Source organism: Monomorium pharaonis, chromosome 8 (genome assembly GCF_013373865.1).
Source record: "Monomorium pharaonis isolate MP-MQ-018 chromosome 8, ASM1337386v2, whole genome shotgun sequence".
In the NCBI taxonomy this organism is placed as follows: domain Eukaryota; kingdom Metazoa; phylum Arthropoda; class Insecta; order Hymenoptera; family Formicidae; genus Monomorium; species Monomorium pharaonis.
In genome coordinates, this window is record NC_050474.1 from 22047869 (window position 1) to 22066987 (window position 19119).

Consider the following 19119-nt stretch of genomic DNA (forward strand, 5'->3'; position numbering starts at 1 on the left):
TTTTTAATGGGGATGAAAAAGCGGGACGTCCGAATGAGTTATCGTTAAGCGGGAATCGAACAAATAATCAGAATTTTCCCCAAATGCAGCTTCCAGATGTTATTCGCGGCACCGGCCTCGAAAAACACCACGTCATTCCGCGCGTATCGCGTCAAACAATAGAACGGTATCGGCTTTTAATTAGCCGTTGAAAGTATTGAAATAAGGGAGCGGACAGTTCTCCGATAATACGCGCCGTTTGTTTCGGACAAAAAAGGCTAACGGCGGTATTATTGGGCATTGAAGTTCGTGATGTGAGTGCGATATTGTGTAGCGAGACCACTCGGACCCAATATTAGCATAGCTTGGGGTCCATCGGCCACGACAACGACGATCACAATGGTGAAAACACGCCATGAGAGTACGTTGCACACATTTCTGGCCGCGCGCGAACACACCGGTATGCACCTATGGGGAGCCATAACTGCCTAATAACGCCTCATTCCTTATATCACGCTTAGCCGTAACAACTGCGAAACTTCGTGCTCGCGGCACGAACTACCCCCATCCCACGCTCCCTGAAATCTTTCGAGTTTCAGATCTATTAAATGAATTGCACGGCAATGCATTTCGTGCCACGCAATCGGGCGACGATATCGTTAACAACGCAATCTCATTCTCTTTACGGAAATGGCGAAAGATATTCTGAGAAATTTCGTGAGTTTGCGACACGTCGCAACAGAGTGGAAATTCAAAATCTATAATAAAAGACTAAGATAAGTGCAACACTAAAGATAGCGCTTTAATGTCAAATTAAAGGTGAATAAAAATATATATCTTTTCCAAAGCCCTGAACAAAAAAAAAAGAAAGCGAAATTATAGAAGCTCGAGAAAACAAGCAATTTGTTCCTGAGTCAATATTCATCTTCGACCTATTCAGAAATGAAAAAGATATCTCATCTGTTTATATATGTACTGTACCATTATCGTGTCGCGGTCCTTAAATTTGAAACGTAAACACCGACGAGAGTCGAGGGTTTCTTTCCGCGCGCGAATTTTCTTTTCGTCCCCGTGAGAAAATCCCAATTCATCTCCGGGCGTTCTCCGGGCCGTCGGTTATTAAGCGGCTAACCGGCGAGAGAGAGAGAGAGAGAAAGAGAGAGAGAGAGAGAGAGAGAGAGAGAGAGAGAGAGAGAGAGAGAGAGAGAAGTCCCGTCGGTAGGTAGTTACGGTGGCGGACTTTAAGTGTAAGCCGCAACGCCGAGCCGCAATGGTTACCTGGTACCTGGAACCGGCGGCGTTATCCACGCTGCGGGCTACCCGCGCTCGTCGCTTCTCTCTCTGGTTTGGGTCTCTGCCTCGGTAGGTACAGTACGGTATAGTACTGATCTAGTCTACTCTGGTCTGGTCTGGGTCTGGTTTGGTCTGGTCTGGGCGGTGGGTTGACGAGCGCGCGCGAGATGCAACACCGACGCATCGCACCGGTGTGCATAATCGGTCCGGCGCGAGAATAGACACAGGGAGAGAAATTGGGTTAAGACGGCACCGCCGGGAACAGTTTCGGATTATCTCGCACATGTTACCCGGCCTTGCGTTTCCTGAAACGTTACGCCGCGTCTTTCCAGCATTTCTGAATCTACTGCACGCGATCGATGCGCGTGAATTATTTCTCGGATGCCCGGCGCGAGATGCACGCGCCGAGGAACAGATTCGATTACCCGCGACGATATGGCCGATTAATCGAACACGTTAGCGATAATATCCGACACGTGAGACAGCTGAGACTCTCGTTGTTTCCAACGTCTCTTGCCAAGGAAAATAATATAGTACGGAACAAACAAGTGAAATAGAAAAATCTCTTTAATATAGAATTTCGATGGTAGAAAAAGGACCAATTAAAGCCACACCGCAGATGTTTGAACATTTATGTCAATACACAGGTTTTCCTGTAATTTTTCTGTAACAAACTTTATTTTTGTAGTTTTGCTGAAAGGAAAACAGTAGATTGAAAAGCGATTGTGTTTTTTATAAGTATTAAGTGTCTGAAATATGTAAATCAATTTTTATACAAATTTAATAAAAATTAAAAAAGAACGAAGTTAAAGAATTATGTTGTAAGATTTTTTTCTGTGGCATATTAATTCCTAGGATGACGTTCAATATTACGTTTGTATCGTGATAATATGAAATATGAATTGTTTCTTACACAATTCATACTTTTGCTATAACTTTTCCTTAAATAAGGAATTTTAGATTTATATTTTTTATTTTTCTAATAGAATATGTTACGAAATTACTACAGAAAAACTTAGGACATCTTATACATTATCGTTAGACGTTTTCACCTTTTTCTACAATCGGGAAGAGAAATGATCTGTTACATCTAATATTGCATTATTCATCGACGAGAATAGTTATTTGATGTAACAGTTAAGATGAATTGTACCGTTTTAGTACTCAGTGTTTCTTCATCTCTTTGAAAGTCACAGTTTGTTGGAATTACTCTTACATAATGGCACGCTAAAAGAAATAAACATCGCGCGATGTGAAATGTCCCGTTTTTATCGTTCACCACGTGATTACGAAAGCCGCGCGAAAGTCGCTGTGGCGTAATTAAAAATGCAGAAAGTCTTTTTTCTCCTCTTCCGATTCAGTAGTGTCATCTCTTGACTTCTTCCCGTCGACTTTAAACGCATCCCTAATCTGGATCGTGAAAAGACGATCCGCCGCGAGTCCAAGAGAGTCGGATATTCTCGGAAATAATAACGAGCGGTGCTATTAGTCGTGCGGACTAATGACTAAAGAGAGAAGGTATGTTCTTTACAAAGTTTCCGTCCGTGTAGCGACGAGCGAGAAAAAGCGCCTGCCAAAGAGGCAACGAAGTTAGGAAAGAGAGTTAAAGGAAGGCTCCGACGTGTTCGCACGATTGCACGAAAATTTGGCGAACAATCCCTATCGTTTCAAGAAATCCTCGTACTTACTTAAGTTATTTCTTTCCGTTTGCCTAACGACGGATGAACTCACTTGTGCTAATATTTTGATGGTTACTTGTGTAATTAAGAAAATTCAAAATCTCTTAACAAACAAAAAGAAGTTTTTCAGTCTAGTTACCGTTTTTATTTGTTTTCAATGCATTTCAAATAATAATTTTTTAATAAAGTTTAGGAAAACAAATTCCACTTCCGCTTCCAATGTTCTCTTGAAGTAGATGCTCAAACTATTTCGCTGACATGAGTGCTAAAACGTGTCGTAAGTTACGACTGTATAGAAACGTGTCTAAGTGTGCGGAAAACTATTTCGCATAGCTCATTATAATTCTAGTGGTTGGCTGGACCCTCATACGCATCCATTACTTCGCCCGGGCGCCTCGGCACTCGGTCACTTAAGCTCCACTCGATAGCTTTAAAAGCCGACTTGTAATTAACCACCCTGAAGTTAAGATCTTCAATTACTGTGAAAACATGCGCCTAATTTCTACTATAGTTTGCCGTTCAAAAGCTTCCATGAAAGAATTACTACCAGGGTCTGAAATCGATATAATTTTTTCAGGCTTAATTTCGGATTCATAAACCAAAAATCAAATTTATAGTCATTCTGCGTCACGTTACAATATAGTCATCTAATAAAGTTAGACCATATACTCAGCCACTAACAACAATAATTTATAAGTACATAATTATTTGAGTACTTTTTATACATGAAAATTACAAGTAGATATAACGTTGTTTGCAGTCAGACGACTCGCGCGATCACAAAGTAAGAAAGTAAGAAAGTAATTTACTCTATTTTAATCGTAAAAACAGTACGTAATTTACATGTAAATTATATTAAGAGCATATTAAAGTGGTATTTCCGTAATATGAAAAGAATACACATAATATACAGTGAAAAAGTAGTAGCTAACCAGACAGAATTTGTACGCTACGTAAGAGGCAAACAATTTTTGCTTTCGCAAAGCAGGTTTGCAGAGTGGTATTCGCAGCGTGACTATTCACGCGACTTTCCATGCTCGTGCGAGCGTGAAATTTGCGCCATAATTGCGCGAACAATCCTGGGCCAGAATAACTCGGACGAGGACACAAAAAGCGAAGAAAGGTGCCCCGGCTGCGTGGCCAATGGTGGCGCACGCTGGTTTGCTTCGCCAGCGTTCGAGCTCGCACCCCCTCGACGAGAGTCACCCATCCACGATATTCGCCCCTGCCGCCATCACGGGCACTTGGCTCTATTCCTGCCGGAAGAGGAAAGAGGAGAAGGAGGACGCGGGGCGGGTCGACTAAATGCGTCGAGACAACCTATGCATGCTAATGCCTATCTTACGGGCTTGCGAGCTCTAAGCTTCGCGATACTCGAACCTGCGGATCTATCGAACGCGACCGGAACGTCGGACTTTTTGGTGGTCAACGAGTAGTGAAATCTACGTTGTATCCTACATTCGATGGGAAAGCATTATCGTGACGAGAGGTGAATTTGTCGCGACTTCACTTTAGAGAGGTAAATTATATCGTAGGTCCGGAAACGCTTCTCGAGGGCGGACGATCTTTGAGCAGAAGTTCAATGTAACTTTATGTGATGGATAAGACGTTCGAAAATGTGCCAACATGCGAAGTCAGTGTTGAAAGCCGGTCTACAGGCTGTTTCTCAAGTGCATGGTATCTTTTCGTTTATATTTGAAAAAACGTCTTCTATCGTTTCTCGAAGGTATTTAATTTATTGGAAAATAAATGTTTCGGCACAACAAACTAATTATAACATTAATTACTGTTACAATTGCTGTTAATAGTTCAACATCAGTTACTGTTAATAGTTTATAACAATACATTAATCATGAATGAAATTGCTTCAGTGCCGTTCAATGTACTCGGTCCCTTGTATTCGGGATCACCGGCAGGCGAACCTAACTCGTTGCACCTTGTTTCTCACCGGAAGCGTGCACCCGGTAACCGATTTTGAGGCAGCCGATAGTGGCATAAGTAATGCGCGAAGGTAGTCACGATAACCAGCCGTATTCTCGTAAGCTGGATTAAACGGATTAAGCGGCTGTCTACGTGCTGATCGTGGCGCGAGCTCACGCGCCAGGCTTCAAGTTACACACCAAGGGATCATATCCCGTCTTCCGCGCGATCTTTCGATTTTCAGATAATCCATAGTATTGTCCGGGAGTACGATGCGTGCCTGCGCGAATCTTATCCGTATCCCCATATTTCATAAATCTAAATAAATGTAGGAGAGAATTATTGAATGTATACTCCCTCCTAAATCGTATTTCTTCAATATTTAATATTTTCATTTCATACAAGCAACATTTAGTGACAAAAAATTTGAAGTAAATGATAATGGGTAATACAGATTAAAATTTAACTTTTATACATCCTATTTTGTGCTACACTTAAAAAAATCAAATACAACTGACGTTAATTTTATTTTATTTTATGTAGCTGATTCTATATGTATTTATGTAGTGATAATATAGTTACTCAATTTTATATCGAAACTTTATACAAATTTATTATATTTCTTAATTGGTCATTCGCTTGTGCACTTGATTTAATCGATATTCCGGCTGATGGTTTAATGCAGAAACGCATGTAGTCTCGTAGTTCCAACCTTATTAATAATGATCAGCCGGGTGTTTAGTTCGGAGATAGAGACGCGCAAGCCAGGCACGTCCCGATACTTAATTTTATACAGGAAGAGTGTCGAAGGCGGAGAAAGGCAAGAACCCGTTCTCATTACGAACATCTCCCCCTCGCTGCCCCGTGTCCCTTACACCTACGTGAGCCACCCCCTACCCTCGTCGTCCATTTCACGAGCTTATCCTCCCTTTTTCCTGTTTCCCTTATTCCTCTCCTTTTCTCCTTACTTCCCCGCCCTCTCTCTCTCTCTCTCTCCCTATATATATATATATATTGCACGTGTACACACGCACACATTCTCATGTCGTTCTATCTCGGACCTCGAAACGGAGACAAGTCAAGGTTTTCCCGTGGGACACTACCTTGTCTTTATGCCGTCGCCGTTTCAGCGGAAGGAATTGGAACGCGGGGATTAATGTTTCGCAATTAGAGATCCAACACGTCGCTAAGATCACAAGATGAAGAATGCCACGGCGCGTTTAGAGCCACGGCGATTTAACGAGCGCGCGCGCTTCGATGTGTAATCGACGATCGTCGTGGACGATCGTCAAACGGAATTCCAGTTGAACAGTACAAAAACGAACGAGAGTGAGAGCCTCGTTTAATTTTTACCTTCCCGTAACGAGCGCTTTTATCGAAGTTTAAAGACAGCTTAAACCGATAGTTTTAATCGATCTTCCAATTTCGTATACCTCAGTCTGCTGTCGCGTATTGTTAGAAAGGGACAAGAAAAATCTGTTTTGACTGATAAATTAAGAACTCGCAAACAGATAATGTCGGGGCCAAGCGCGGCGCGTAACGTAACTGGTTTACTTCATATTCCTGTACGGACTTCTAAACGGGCTCTTCGTCTTCCTGAGATACGGCCGCGCGTCAGCGGAAAAAGAGGATAAGAAATAGCGCGGTATAAAATTCAAGAGGTGGAAAGTTTTTTCTTGGCGCCCTCCCTCCGCCGGAAGGGAGCTTCAACGTGTGCGCCCCGATCTTTAAGCATTCGTCTCTTCATGAAAGTCGAGTATCGTTCTCGCCGCTGTGTCTCGGAGTTATCGAGAGAGTATTGATTTAAAAAAATATATAAAGTCCGCTAGATACCTCTTCGCTATCGCATAATTCACGATCCGTACGGCGGATTTGCATATTGCAAACGTTTTCCGCGCTGTTTTTCTCACGAAATCTGTTGCGCTTCATGTAAATGTATTCGCACACGTATATATGTTTATGTATAGTTTTATGCCGCCTCCCCCCCCCCCCCGCATTCTCAGAAACGTTTCTTTCCCGTATCGCCGTGGTTTTGCTGCATCTTTCACTTCTGATCAACAGTTGCTGCAGTTAACGAAACTTTATGAGAAGAAAAACATAAAGTCTCATCCATCCACAAACAATTGTGCAATAAATTGGTGCATATCGGATTTTTATTTTCATCGATTTGCATCACGATGTGTCGTCCAACAGCTCACGTAGACGAGGAAAAATTGCAAAGTAAAGAAACTTTAACACGGCGGGTAGCTTTGAAACGCAAACCTTCTATTGACCATGAAAAATACTGCACGAACGTCCACAAATGTAGACGGAACGTTTGTACTCTCTACATCCTGCGGCATAATCGGATATGGGGCGGGGAATCTCTTCTACCTACCGAAGTCCCAGCTGCGCATGAATTATCGAGCCGTGATCGTTTTTCGATCGCGCCGTTATCGCAGCGCGATACACCTCGGGAAAGCCCCTTGGCTCGAAACCGAGAGATACTCGCCCGCTGTATTCATAGCGCGGTGTCTTCACGCGCGACGTGTAACGACGCGACGCAGCGTTCACTGACCGCCGCCGTAGCGCGGAATTACAATTACATGCCATAAATTATTTACCAACACGTGGCCCACCAAGCCGAAGGCACACACGCACGAAGGGTAGAGGGGGGAGGGTGAATAGCACGAGGGCTGCGGTGCAACGGAGAACGATTCTGGATAGCGGGCGCCGGTAGTCGGGTCAAATTGCAACAAATTAACCGCGTTAATCACCCCGCGGTTGGACCAGACTTTTCCAGGTGACGCGCCAGCCCGATCCCGGCCGACGCGCTTCTGACGACCGGACAATTACTGACCGTCGCATCGCCGGCAGCCGGGGATTTTTACGGCCGACCGTTCTAAATGCGCCTTGTCGAGGGGTGGAGAATGAATCGCGTTAAAATTTTTAAGTCCGCCGCGCCGATCGGCCGCTTCGATTCATCTCAGGTTTTTCTCCTCTTTCACGGTACATTAAACAAAGTTTGTAAACGACAATCATCGGCCGATTCGTCGGGCTAGATTTATAATGGTTGTAACTGATTTAATTTCACCATCTCGCAATTAAGAACTTTATTGTAATTGCTCTTTCTGCTTCATCCCCGTTATTCGTAATCGATAGAAAATAAGGGAAAGTTGACAAATACGTATCACTTAAGTTTTTTTTTATTATAGTTTTCATCCGACGATTTGCACGCAAATAAACATTGGGAGTTGTAGCTTAATGCTTCTGGTTATTTCATTGCTACAACATTTAAATCAAATTTAATCTATTATAAGCCTTTGTGCAAAATAAAAGACGATAGATAAAATTTAGGCAGTCCAGGTAGGCAATTTTTTCCTGTGTAGCTTATTCGATACACATAGCGTAAAGAGACGATCTGTAAATGTAAACGCTTATAATCAAGTTTATGTATATACATGCGTGAATTACAAGTTTCAATTTTCAAATGTATCATCGATTGAAAAGCTTCGACGATGGACAATATTGCAACGCCGAATGTAACTGAGCGATAATTATCGACGCCTTGCAGAGAAAAAGAGATAAAGCGCGCATAATTATATTCCAAATGAAATTCCAATGCAATCCGTATAGTTATTATGAAGTGTAACTGATTGTTCTTTTTCAATATATCATGCGTAACGAGCTGTCAGCTGACAGGTCGGACACATTAATTCTGCATTATTAAACCCGAAACTTTTAACATTGCTGTTGCAACGTGGAATATCACATATACAAATTATATTAAAATCATACAATGATATTATATAATAGATAATTTATTCAATAATATCACACATAATTAAGGAATAAAATTTCAAATTTAAGTGAGATAAAATTAGTCTTTCATGTTGTTCGCATACAAATTCGAGGAAAGTAAAATGTTTTTCTGGGTAGAGAAAATTATATAAAGGTTACGCATAGAAATTCTCAAGTGTGATATAAATGTAATATATTTTTCACGCGCCATAATTTACAGCGCCCGCGAGACCCTCGTTTTACAAATATAGTTTGAAGATCTCTTTCTACCCTAACGTTTACGCTGATATTCCGTGACCGATGATATACGTTTTCCAACGGAATGCCGCGACTACGCTTTATGTAAAATCGAAGTGCCGGGGAGGAGCGCGTCGGTGTTGTCGGCACGGTAACCCCGTTTACATCGCCGAATTATTGCCAAGCTGGCGCACGATATCGCGGGCGTCAATTACACGACTACATCGATGAAATTAACGATTTCGGCCGTGTTGTACCCGTATATCGTGTCCCTACATGCCCGGTATATCCAAAAAGTGCCACTAAACCAATATGTGCGTTGCGCCAAGAGCGGTTTGTTTCGCGCGATATTTCATATTACTTTACAATCAAACTCTTTGCTTATATTGCGATTGCGAAATATGAACACGAGACGAGTTTAATAAAAAAAACACGACTTATTTCAATGCGCTAATAAACAAGATTAAATTGAATTAGTTTCATCTGTGAAGTATAAAATAATGTTTTTTTTTTATTATATTATATATACAAAATAACAATCAACATACATAATTGATTATAAGATAATCTGCCTTAGCTTTACATTCAATCTTATCCTTTCGAAAAAGATTTTTGATACTAAGACAAAAAATATTCTTGAAAAAATATTCTCGTCGGAGCTTGAAGAATGAAACAGTCAATATGATGGAGAACGGTTCGCGAGTGAGATGCGGGGGAGAATCTTTTTGGAATCACCATGAATTCGGGAAGTCATCGTCGGGGTCGTCGTCGGCAGAATTCGGTTTCGGCGTGACATGTGCGGCGGGAGAAGAGCGATGGGTATCGTGAAAACGACCAGCGGCATCGACGCCGATAGTGGCGGTTGCCCTGACACATCGTTTGACCGTAGAGCTGGAAATCGAAGAATGCCGCCGCTCCATCAGCAGTAAACTTTCGCGTACTTCCCTCGCGCAAAATGCCCGAAGGGCTCGCGCTTCTGTACCTGTACAGGGTTTCCCATATTTCGCTCCATTCATGAATTTCTCGACAATTCAGACTGGACTTTCCTCTTCTCTCTTATTCAAGAAAAATCTGACGCTAATCGTATTCCTTTATTCTAACGTTAATTACATATTTCAAATTTACTTATCTCGGTAATTCAATCTTAAATTAAAATTCCGCTTAAATAAAAGCCACTTCAAAGGGACAGGAAGTAAAATTGTGTTATCTAATTATTCAAGCTTAATGCACGATACATTTTTCACAGCTTTTAATTATAATTTAAAAAGCAATGAGATGCGATCTAACATATTGGCTTTGACATTTTTTCGCTATATAAATCTTCACTCAAGATTAGTCCGCGAGTTCTGGTACACTCTGTACGCTGCACATTCACGGGAGCGCACACAGCCACATGTATCTAACCGAACCGGAAGTCGGCTGCCATTATGGAGCGAGAACGGCGGAAAGCGTGAAGAAAAGACGAGATGACGCACGAAGTATCGTACTAGTGCGGAGGCTGAACGGAGGAGAGCAGAAAGGGAGGAGGGGGTGAGGAAGTGGCAACGAAGCAGAAGAAGACGGAGGTTACCAATATCGATAATCGATTTTTGGGATTGTCCAATGTACGATGTTCGGATCGGCGCGTTAACGATGACGCTTCATTACGCTCGCGGACATTCATACGTTACGCCGCCCGCCTAATTTATCGCCGGCATGGACATGTTGGCGCTCTTGCGATTTCTCTTTTTTTTTTATCGGGCCCTGCAGGACCCTCGATCGAGCGCGAAAATCAGCAGCCACGCTAAACGCGGGAATTTCTCTATCGCCGGCGGCGCGTTCCCGTACGCTCAGCTACTCGCGCTACTTTTATTTTCTTCGTCGCCGATAATAGATGCACCACCATGGTCGCTACCGCCGCCGCCGTCGCTGCGCGAGAAATTCGGTGGGAAAAATATTTTGCCGCGTACGCCCGCGAACGAGCGAAAAAAAGAGGACGCGAATAATCCGGGGGAAGTGGGAGAGAGGGGAGTTAAATTATTTCCGACGGCCCGCGCGCACGGGCCGACCCAGTTCCACGCTTGACATTTCGCTAAAATAGCTAAGCGCTACACATGAAAGAGGGTAACGTACGTAAATGTGGGATGTAATAGATTACAACGCTGAGTGCAGACAGTATCTCGCAAGCGCTGAAATGTCTTTTTATATCTTTATTCTCATAAGCTTCATTTATTTAAACGCAAATGTGACAGATCAATGTGACAACCAGATTTATCAGTGAAATTGCATTTGGCGATACGACCTAGAAATTTATAAATAATCTTTAAAAGTAATATTTAGGGCGCGAGTCACTTTTCGCACTTCTCTACTAGATCGCATTTGGATTTCATTCTTCACAGAAATCTGAAATCTGATCGAGAAGGATCAGTTTCTTCTACAATAATTCTAATAAGCTAATATTCAGCTTAATGTTCAACTTGTTATTGTAATATAATAAATTTCAATTTTTCAGTAACGATTCAGAACTTTTCATGTCGTTTGAGCATCAGACATTAAAAATTACTTGGCCTGGAATAGTGGGAAATACCGTCGCCATTCAAAGGATGTTCGCTCTACTCAAAAGTCACGAGTACGTTAGCCGAGACGAGGAGGTGCGCGAAAATGTGGTAAAAACTGAAATATAAAATTGGCAATACCGGAACGAAACAATGCCAGCGTGGCCACGGAGCACCGTAAATTTCGTCGTGGTCTATATTCGGCGCGTGGGGTACAATCGAACGGTCGACATAATAACACTTGGACGCCGGTCGTAAATTTCGGCCGGTCAGCGGGGGGTAGCAGTTACCCGCGGATCCGACCGCTATTGGTATTCTCTTCGGGTGTACCACTGCCCACCGCCGATCCGAATACCGAGGACCCCCATCTCTACCCCTATACCTATCATCTCGGAAACGGCCGCTCTTTTCTTCGATCCTTTCTGAGTTTGGGTCTAGTGGCCAACGACCGTTCTTTCGCGCCAGAAGATACCCCCTTCTCCAGCTTCGCGTTCTCTTCCGCGTTAAGAGCATAAGTGCACGCCTAATCGCCTTAACGTTCGAATAATTTCGATCACAGAAACAGAATTTTCGCCCCGCGTGAAGTGAGACCGAAGCCGCCGAATTAACACAGCAAAAGGTGTTTAAGGTGCTGAAATAACACTCGAGGAAAATTCATTCGTAAAAAAAAAAAAACGAAAATTCAACTGTATGTCGAGTTTTTCTTTTAACATACTTTAACGTACTTCCAAAAATTGTTTATTTGAACGATTATAATAGGATTTCGAATATTATAAAGGAAATTTTATAATTGCTTACATTATATGTATAATTGCACATTTAAAGTTTTGTAAGTGTGACTTCTCGATTCTTAAAAAAATTTCGCTGACATACTACTTTTACAAAACGTAGTTTGTAGCGGTCAGAGTAATCATACTAACCATCGAAATCGTTTCTTTTCAGACGGTTGCTGCAAATTTATGACAAGGTGGCAAAAGTTTCGCAAACGACGCGGCGTGATCCACGATGCTGTCGCGCGTCGGCGTGCTTTCGGCGAGGGATACGGCTTGGAAACTTGGTGCGAGAAATTTGATCTCATCTCGCAACATCGATTCCATCGATCGCGTGGCGATCGCGACCGGTTAGCCAATGGATACTAAAAGCACGACCGGTGAAGGAAGAGAGAAGGAATGAGAGAGAGGGAGAGAGAGAGAGAGCTCGCCGGAGAAGTCATTGGCAGCCTGAATCGTCTTCGGCTCTCGAAGACTTTAGACTCGCTCCGTTAGATAATGCGGCCGCCGTCGTATCGGCCAGACTACCCGGCCAAGTTCTTGTTCCTTCCGTATATACTCCGGCGCCGGCGAAATTCCCAAAATTACCGGCATTACTGCGGACAAAGGCCGGAAATCCCGAGTTCCGATCCTGCAACGCGTAAGGACCGTCGCCCACACCGAGCACCGGCGGCGTCTCTTCATTAATTGTATTAATTGGTCCACCAAACCGCGATAAAAAGTACTCTTATAATTCAACGTCAACATTTATGGCAAGGTAAGTTTGTTGATTTATGTAAATACCTAATGTATTACTAAATAATACTAAATAATACTAAATCTTTTTTAAATTAGTTTGACTATTAGAGTAATATATTAATTGGAATTAATCCGCAGATGACTAATATGTAAAGCATATCGTATTACTTTCTATTATTTTTATAGTTAGAGAAGAGTTATTGAATCCGTATTAATTAAGATACTTTTTTATTGTATTTCCCATTTTGCACTAATTTGTACGCAAACAAACGTTAAAAATTGCTCAATATTTCAAGTATCCATTACTACAACAATTAATCATCAACAACAAACATATTCATTACAAGTGATTTGTAATCCCCTAAAAAACAAGATGAAATCTGTTAAGTTTTTATCTACATCATTCATTTCTCATTTATACTTCGTCACTAAATGTTGCTCATAAAAATATAAAAAATATTACGATTAAGGAACTGATACGTATTCAACAATCCCCTCCTATATATTACTTTTTTCAACCAAAAACTCTCCGATTATTATAAAGAAAATATCTTTCTTAAGAGATGTAAAAGGTTCCTCTTCTGGTGTACACAGCTGCAAGGCGTTAAAGACAATCCGGCGGAGATGATTTACTGGCGCGTTTGGCAAATGGCACGGTCTTGTACTACGCCATGGCCCGAGAACTCACCTCGACCTTTCAACCTTTCCCAGATATATCGCTCCCGGAATAAGATCATGACGTAGTCGGTCGAGAGTACCAGAAATCGATTCTTTCACACGCCCGTTGACTACGAGTCCCCCCGTCGACTTTTCCCACCCTCTCCTATACGTGCTAACAAAATTGACCTGTCGCTACAAATTTCACGAGGTTCGACAAAAGCTCGCGGAATCGCGTCGCCTTTCGCCGTGAACTCGCGAAATTATTTCGATACTCGTTCATAAATACGCCGGCACTAGCTAAGCTTAAGTGCAAGCTATCACAAAAGAGAAATAGAGAACATCGTGGATCGTAGAAAACACGTGAGAATACGAGCAGATAACGCAGAAATTCGCGAACATCGCAGTCCCGATTCTTAGAGAATTGGCTTAAATACAGAAATTACTGAGGTCTCTTAAGGTCTGTGTAATTTGTCTTCACGTATTGCCACGATGTACCGAAAAACTTGGATACGCGTTTAATTTTACCTTGTGACACGAGCCCTCACCGCTCACGTCGCGTCGCCTCTCCGCCATCAACGACAGCACATAGGTCGGGTACGCTCTCACAATATTCGCATATTTCGCGACGCGTCGTATTATAACCAGGCATTCCCGAAACCCTATGAATTACGCCGGGCGTATAAATATAAAATAACGCGAGATATATACGGTGAGAGCGGGTACGACGTTAGGGGCGTAAGTCTGACGTAATGATACATCACCGTAATGAAACCGCCATGCGGCAATCCCCTCTTTCCTCTCTCTTCGCCACTCGTTCAACCCCCTCGCGTATATGGTGCCAGTCTGGTTCCCCTCTTCAACTTCCGCACCCCCTTCGCTCTTTCATTTTCTCTCTCTCTCTCTCTCTCTCTCTCTCTCTCTCTCTCTCTCTCTCTCTCTCTCTCTCTCTCTCTCTCTCTCTCTCTCTATCTCTCTCTCTCTCTCTCTCTCTCTCTCTCTCTGCCCCTCTGTCTTCGTCGCCATCCGCGAATGCCATTGCGAGCGTTCACGTTCGTGCCACGTCTTATAAATCATGGTTTACCTTTGTTCCTGGGAGCAGTGCCTCGAGGAATACGCGGACCAATCGGATTCACCCAGTTGCCCGGATGCACGGTAGAAATCCCATTCGCCGGAACCGCACACGGTTCCACATGATTCTCGACGTTACCGATGATCGAATAGTAAACGGAGTGACACAAGACCTCGAATTGTCTTCCGAAGCGACGACGTGTGTCGTTTATCGCGGCGGTGAGCAAATTCAGTAGAATAGGATGTAGCGGGCGCGGCGGCTAGGGATTAAAGCATCGACCGGGGGAGCGCGTTTTCGCGTGTCAGAAAAGTATCTCAGAGATACGATCGCTCGAAGCGATGAGATGTCGAGCGCTTAATAATCACCGCTAGTATTAAGACTTTACTTAAACAGAATGTAATCTGCGATATAATCTGCGGATTCTCACACAGATAACAAGATATTCGTTTCGCGAACAAAAAGAAGTTAGTGAGAAAATTTTTTTCGCAAAGAGAAAGCCCATACATCTCAATCTTCATCGCTTTCCCTTTAAAGTTTCCAATTGAGAGAAAGCAGCTGATTTCACACAGGCACCTTGTAAGCGGAAATTACGGTGGTTGATTCATGATGTCCCGTAGACTCTACTACTCACCCCACGAGGAGAGTTTTCCCTTAACCAATATCGCGACAAAGTCCACGAACAGCCAGCTATCAGTTCAGACCACTTACGATGGAACTTAGTAAAGATGATGCTGCCGAAACCGAGAAGAGGTGACTCGAGCTTAGATCATCGCCGCCATAATGGGACCTCAGTGCGTCGTTAAGAGATGACACGAACATAGCCATCGACAGCTACATATCTTCCAGCACACCGAGGTCTCTTACCATAAACTTCAACGGTCTCGGCTCTTATCCCTGCGTGTTGAAATATTACCTCGTTTGAATGTTTGCTATTCTTGACACATGCATTTCGACGCCTGCATCTTTTATGCTTTTTCATTTTCCCTGATACAAGAATTGCGACAGAATAGGATCTTAATGCTGGATCTTATTTTTCAACATTGTCTTCGCTTTTCCACTATAAATTTCACATAACGTCTCTGCTGGTGTCGTTATTTAAGTGCCAATGTCATGATCAATCATTTATTCAAATTACCGCTGATGCTTCTATCACATTCCGTGAACGAGACAAGCCGTAAGACGTAAGCGTTATAAGAGACTGACAAGAATTAGTTCCTCAATTTCGCCATGAGAATTTCGGACAAACGCGGGAGGTCATAAGAGAACGAGCGTGCAGGGAGAACGAAACGCGTGATGGAGGAGAGAGAAAATCGAGGGGAACGCGAGAAGGGAGGCCCTGGAGGCCGGGGGTTCATGCATATGCCACAATCTCATTTGACTACATAATCGTATTCCGACCCGACGGGATCATCCATGTCAACAAGTTACATATTTTTTTCCATTTCCACGTCCCCCGCCTCTTTTTTTGTGCGACTGTGCCGCGCCGCTCTCCCCGTCCTATTGTCGCGATTTTGTCGTCGTCGCTAATTCGCGACGATTGTTTGATCCCCTGTCTCGTTTTCCCTTTGCGCGGCGAGATCCAACAAGATACGAGCCTGGTGGCTCGTTTCGGGATAATCCTTTCGCGGACTCCGGAACGAGCGAAAGTTTGCGAAGTTTTCAGTTGGGGTGTGGGAATGAACGAACGACTCGCTGAAATTCTTAATACAATGGGGAAAATGGAGAACAAATATCACCGGATGCGGTAATGGCTCATTCGTAGTCTTTCATTTTGGATATTAAATTTTCAAGAGAATTTTTTGTCTGTGCCACATTGTTGAGGCCACATTTATATGTGGTTAAATTTAAAAAATTGCAATGAGATATGAAGTTAATAAAATAGAATTTATATCGAGAAGGAAAATAATGTGATTACGTTAAATACATAAACGATATATAAAAAAATCTCTTTTGAAAATCTCTTAACACTTTACTTATATTACTTAAAAAAAGTCTAAGTAAAAGTATCGCGTTACAAATAAAGATAGAGGGAGGGGGAACAAACAGCAACAAATACGCGCTAGTTAATCACGCATAAAGAACAAAACTGTCACAGTAGTAGTAGAGAGTTAAATTGAAGTTTGTGAGTTTGTCGAGTACTCGAATAGCGACGTCTAAACAACGTTTATTTGAGTAATCGCGGAGGTTGCAATGAAATTGTATGGAGGGAATAGCTTCCGGAAAATGGAAAATGTCGTCTTGTACGTGATCTCGAACGACCAAGGGACGCGCGTTCGTCGATGAAGAAAAATTCATGATCTTCTCATCTGCAAGAGTCTATTTTTTCGAGGTCCAGTTTTTCAAGGCGGCTATCGCCGTATTGTCCGCTCGTATGAAGAAAACGACGGGTCGTAAAGTCAAAACTGACTGGCTCTCCGTGTGTATAGCGCGCTAAGGATGGTAGGAGACGTTTGAATAATATACACGAGCCATCCCGAGCTTGAAGCTTCGAAGTCTTGTACTCTCTAACCTAGATCCGGAAACGGATCCGGGAACGAGGTCATTCCCGCTCCGGACACGACTTTGATTTCGTTACTTCGAATTCTCGTCATCCTCTTCGCTACGTTGTAGGTACTCTTGCAGTTTTGTTCGTTAACTCTGTTGTCTTCCTGCTTTGGCGGAGCAGAGTTACTTCGCGCCCTTCGTTTCTTTCTTTCTTTCTTTGTTTCTTTCGTTGCGGAATACCTCTGAAAACTAACGAACTTCTCTCTCCTCCTCTTTTGCTCGAGGCTCCCTCTTGGAAAAATTTTTTCTTGTACTTAAAATAATTAGTTGCGAATAATTGAAAGACAAAACCGAAAGATAAAAGTGCAATAATATTGACGACTGTACGGTACGTCCGTAATTCGGAGGAACAGGAAGACTCCATTACTTAAGATATTATTAGATTGTCGCGTTGAATGTCGTCCGGGAGATTCCAATACATAAGCAGTTTACACCATAGGATTGCTGGTTCAGATTCCATTTGTTCCGGCTGTCACCCCATGACGCATGTCCCATCCATCCACCGACCTCCGGTCTCCCCCATTCCGTAACGTATTACAACCCTTTATATATTACTCTGTCGCATTCGCGTATCTTCCGCGTCTGCGAGTAGTCACGATACGCGATTGGTTTAGATACTCCCTTGACGAAAGTATCCAGTGACATTTCTATCTTTTCAGACACGCGTATGATGTATGCATCAGCGTAACTCTTGAATGCATAAATGTATAATAATTAAGCACTCTATTCGATTAGTTTTTTTACTTTGAAGTTAATCTTTCGTAGTACGATATTTCTGTAATTCATTAAGCATTTTAAAGGTTTTATATGTTAAACATAAAAGTGAAATTTACTAGAATTTGATTAGAAAAAGTTGCATGGGCAAAAATCTCATTTGGAGTTTAGTTGTAGTTTGTAGAAATTTTTTTATGTAAAAATGATAACGTTTATATGTGAAAATCGATGATGCATTCCGCGAGTTTGGCAGGCTTTCGGAACATTCGGTGTATCAATGACCACGAAAGACTGTATATTTGGTATAATTTACAAACTGCTCCTGCCTAGGATAGACAGTGTAAATAACTTTTCGACAAGTTTTCGAGTAAGCGCTGTGACGTCGTGAAATTTTGAAGATACTCGATTGGTGCACGGCTATGTGACCCTCCCCAACATCCCTCGTAACATAAACAAGGGTTGCATTTCTCTCCCCAGGGCTCTACGGGTACGAAACGAAGGAGGGATTTCATAATGAATTTACTGCTCGAATACGCTCGGTAAATACAATTACTTAAACTCCGCCAGTTTGATGTTATCCGAGATATAAACCGGTATTATTAGGCATCGTTTATCGATCTTATCCAATTGGCCCTAATAATGGTACACACGGCGTAATAGGTTTCTTAATCTGATTGCGATGTAAATACTCAAGGATAATATTTGGCAGAATTCGGAATATCTCAAAAGTACATATAAATTCGCATGTGCGTGCGCGCGCGCGCGCATGCATGTCTGTTGTTCATTTCCATTAAAAATGATAAGGCATGAAAAGATGTTCCATCGTAAAAGAAAATCCCAAATCCGTACAAAGCATCGCGGTCGATAAATACAACCGCGATAGTTCATCATCCTTATGGAGTTAAAGTCCGAGCAAAGGCAGCAGGGCGAAAAGGAGCGCTCCACTTATCTCACAATCACTTAGAAAGCAATCCTCCACGTCCCCCTTCTCCCTCCCCCGGTCGTCTTTCCTAGCAAGATTGCATATCTTCACGGAGCAGCATTTTCGAGCAAATCCCTCGGCGGTGACGTTAATAACGACCGTGCAGCGTGTACGTATGGTTTTTCCAGCTCTCGTTTTGCTCTGTTTCTCTCTTCCCGTCGTCCTACCATCGTCCTATCCTTCTTTCTCACGTCCTTCTTCATGGTATACGCCGCATATC

The 19119-nt window shown here is 42.7% G+C and overlaps 1 protein-coding gene and 1 long non-coding RNA gene across 4 annotated transcripts in view; one reads left to right on the forward strand and one right to left on the reverse strand.

Annotated features, from left to right (window-relative positions):
- Window positions 1–19119, reverse strand: part of LOC105836314 (zeta-sarcoglycan) — a 189890-nt gene that overhangs the window by 129271 nt on the left and 41500 nt on the right. The window lies entirely within an intron of this gene.
- Window positions 1–19119, forward strand: part of LOC114254239 — a 184033-nt gene that overhangs the window by 126936 nt on the left and 37978 nt on the right. For all 3 annotated transcript variants that reach the window (XR_004964428.1, XR_004964429.1, XR_004964430.1), the window contains one exon: window positions 12365–12949. This is a non-coding gene — a long non-coding RNA (uncharacterized LOC114254239). The remainder of the gene's footprint in view (window positions 1–12364; window positions 12950–19119) is intronic.